At 39.7% G+C, this 3,682-nt stretch overlaps 1 long non-coding RNA gene across 1 annotated transcript; it reads right to left on the bottom strand.

Annotated features, from left to right (window-relative positions):
• Nucleotides 1-137: 137 nt before the first annotated feature.
• Nucleotides 138-1,587, bottom strand: LOC147819387 (uncharacterized). Its single transcript, XR_015436975.1, has 2 exons — nucleotides 1,314-1,587; nucleotides 138-177 (listed from the first exon to the last, which is right to left on the bottom strand). It is a non-coding gene; the product is annotated as an uncharacterized LOC147819387 (long non-coding RNA).
• Between the last annotated feature and the right edge of the window lie 2,095 nt (nucleotides 1,588-3,682).

Below are 3,682 nucleotides of genomic sequence, written 5' to 3'. Positions count from 1 at the left end.
TTTCCTCTAAAATAACACAACTTCTATCTAATGTTGATGAGCCTACCTTTTTATGCCTGAGTGGCATTCTCTCCTCTCCAAAATTGTTCTCAATTGAGTTTCCTGAATTCTCGATGGACATCTTGGGAATTTTCATCTTCTTTTGCATTATACTGTCTTCAAATTCTTCTACTGTATCTGTGAAATGCAGACAGAAACTCATGAAGTTTCCAAAAAGTTACATGGGTTTTCATAAAACGTGACAGTACCTACAGAACTCTTTCAATCATTTGTCCTACTCGGGCCGAGGGCATTTCGTCTCTCCATGGAGCTAGGTTCAACTAACTTCCTTAGCCTAAACTAAAGCCTAAATTAAAAAAATAAGCTTTACGGAGAGGTAGAAATTGTCCTGGCTATACGGCGCTTTAACATAACCGACGCTGTGACGGTGTTAGTCAGGTCGGACCGATCCTGCAGCCCAGACAGCTGAGATTCTGGGATTAGTGATGAAGCTTGTTAAAGATCGAGCATAGAAAACGACAGTGAGCAAACATTAATGTAACTGCAGCTAACGTAAAGTAAATCATTTCAATTTCACACTAACATGCGCGGTCATGAAACAGCCATAAGGCTGACATGTTGCTGATGGACAAGTTGCTATTTGTTGTGTGCACGGATGTCTGACACGGCGATGACTGCAGCGCCGCATCCCCTCTGTGACACAAACCATCAAATAATCCAGCTAACAAGCTAACCGCAACCTACCAAAACCCTTGGGCTAGCGTCTTGAATACATTTGCGAAACCACTACAAATATGATAACACACCAACCACGGGCTGTCGGATGTGTTTTTAATGTAGTGACAGCTCTGCGTCTGCACGCAGTTAACTAGCGCGTCAACGCTAACATGCTAACACTGAACGAATACACACCAAGCTAGCAAGCGTTAGCTACATGTTGTAAACAACCGTTGTGACTGGCTAAAATTGCATGCCACGTATTTAGCGAAACAAGCAGCACCTCTCTATCGAAACGAGAGTTAACTATTGGAACACGACACCGTGATCGAAAAATCTGTACAGCACTGACGACGAGGTATGACTACCTACCAAACTTATCTTAGCATATCTAACTAGCATATCCAGCTAGCCACAGCCGAGGACGTTGTTGTGGCTATCAGTGTCAGACTCCAGCTGATCACGTCTTGACAGATCGGACTAAAGGATCTGCTTTGACACATCACCGAGTTCCGCGCACATCAACGTTACTTGGTCAGACAGAGGAAAAACAGCATTAAAATCAGCTAATCTGATGTGTTAGGAGGGCAACTTACCTGCAAGGGCAAGGATCTGTGCTTCGCACGGCTGGCCTGCGCTGCCATTCTCTTCAGTTCTGTGAACCAGATACACCTTCTGATTATCAAAATCTGTTTTGTGCAGAGGTCTGAAATCTTCCACATTCGAAACGGGTAACGCGTAGCACATATCGTCTTCAAAGAATCTAACAAAAGCATACATTATTTACTTCTCTTTGGTCCTGCACTTTGGATATGGTTGACAGTTTTTCCTCACAAAGTATTAAAAAAAATATACACATAGGGGGGTTGGGGATGGTGTCTGCGCTCGGCTACTCTTGCCTGGTCCACATCACCAGGGTTGATGATTAAGGCATGAGTAATAGACATGCTATTAACTTCATCGTTAAAAGACGGACAGATGCATGAGTATTCAAAGACTGTTTCGATTAATTTGCATTGGAAACATGAAACACAATGTTAACTTTCAACTGTGGTTAATTATAGTATTAAAAGGTTTCCTAATTTCTGTCAGTTTTTAAACATTTAAAATTAACAAGATTTACACAAATGGCAATAAAAACGTCAACATATTTAAAAACAAAACGATATTTATATGGCAAATATTTTTTAAGCATCACTTTAAGTAATTACGCAGGACATTTCAGTCACTCTGGGTCATTGCACTTATCAATATGGACACCCATTACTTCTCAGGCTGTCTTCTAAGGAATTGTCTCAGGCAAGTATAGGGAGGAAAGCCACCGAGATGATTACATGCTTCTTCAGATTTCATTGGTCTCTGTGCTTTTATGTGTTTCCTGGTGTGCACCTCTCATCTGTTCCTTGTATCACACCAAAAAGACTTAAGACCAGCTGACAGACATGAACTCTTTGTTATTGTAAGACAGCCAGGTGGTTATACAACAGGATGGATTTCTCTCAGTTGTTACTCTAATGGAGAGCACCACAGTCGATAAATGACACTAACAATTTCGTTCTGCTTGGGCTGCTGTAATTGAAAAGTAACTGATGCAGAACTATATAGAGCCCCTTTTCTTCTCTGATATTTTGTTTCATAGTTTCAGGCATTTAGTTAGTTATGATTAGGCCTGTTTCAAATGCCATCTTCCCCATGATGTTTGTTCACTGTACTGTATGACCGCTCCCAGAGTCTGTATACAAGACAATTTAAAAACAAACAAACAGAGTGGTGGCAATAATTCTCAGAACATAATGCCAGTCATTTTATTTCAGTTACTGAAGCTGTCGTTCAGGCTGTTTTCAATATAAGTGAACAGTTACATCCTGATGCTAAGATGTTAATTTGGGAGACTAGCTCGCTTCAAATTTCTACGTCGAACTGTCAAAATGTAACACATCTATATATTTACAGCAATTACATTTGCTAACATTTTTAAATAAATTATATTATAGAGGTAAGGGTTCATTTAAGTCATGGTCATCCTGTATCTCTACTTTCTCTCCTCCACAAACTACAACAGGAGTGAGAGTGATAGACACGCGATTTGAGCAGCTTCTGAACAAGTCGAACAGAGGATTACTGTTAATCTAAGCTTCTGTTCAATGGCTCTCCTGTCCTCAAGGCTGAGCTTGTCAACATAAGGCTGCTCAGTTTCTGGAGCTTTCTGTCTTTGAAGTGGCCAGGGTTTAAAGGGGGACACCACTTCATTTGAGAAACCCACATGATGTTATTCATTCCTGCAACCTGGAGAAGTTCAATAAAAGTTTAAACAGCAACTTTCTCATAAAGTTAGAGTTCATAGAGGTGCACCAAGGATGGGAGTCTGCCTAGAGACACAATAAAATTTGAGTTATCCAAATACATTTTTATGTTACAGTATTATTGTCATTTCTAAATGTGTCTTCATGTTTCCCCAAAAATATTCCTCCGAACATAGGAAAACAAGGTAAAATTTCATTTTTTTTCGTACGAACTTTCAATTAAGTGGTATATTTCTTGTAAAATCACTGTGATATTTCCATTTACATATTGTTGTCATTACACAGTGCACCATATTATTCCTGATAGCACAATCTATAGAACTTTTTGTAGACACATTTCTTTTACAAATGAATATCCTTACAGTTGCAGTTTTTTTTAATACACATTACACCACGTCAGCTTCTGTCAGAACTATTTCCAAGCTCCAAAAAGTCTGACAGCTTAACCCATGTACTCCTGCTTCCTCGCTGTAATTATTTCATGCTCTGTGGCTCCACTGCACTGCTGGACTCTCTTGTTCAGCCTCAACCAGGTCACATTGCTTGAGTGAACACACCGTTTTGTGTATGTGTTTCATGTAATACATAGAAAGTGTACAATTTCATATATGAACTGTAAGGGTGATTGGCTCCTGCTCCATCAATGTCAGTAGTTATTATAA

This window comes from Seriola lalandi, unplaced genomic scaffold, assembly GCF_002814215.2.
Source record: "Seriola lalandi dorsalis isolate HSWRI2012SDOR001 ecotype SW California unplaced genomic scaffold, Sedor1 jcf7180002053835, whole genome shotgun sequence".
NCBI classification, from domain to species: domain Eukaryota; kingdom Metazoa; phylum Chordata; class Actinopteri; order Carangiformes; family Carangidae; genus Seriola; species Seriola lalandi.
Note: the sequence above shows the minus strand (reverse complement) of the source record. Positions and strands in the feature narration are given on the sequence as shown.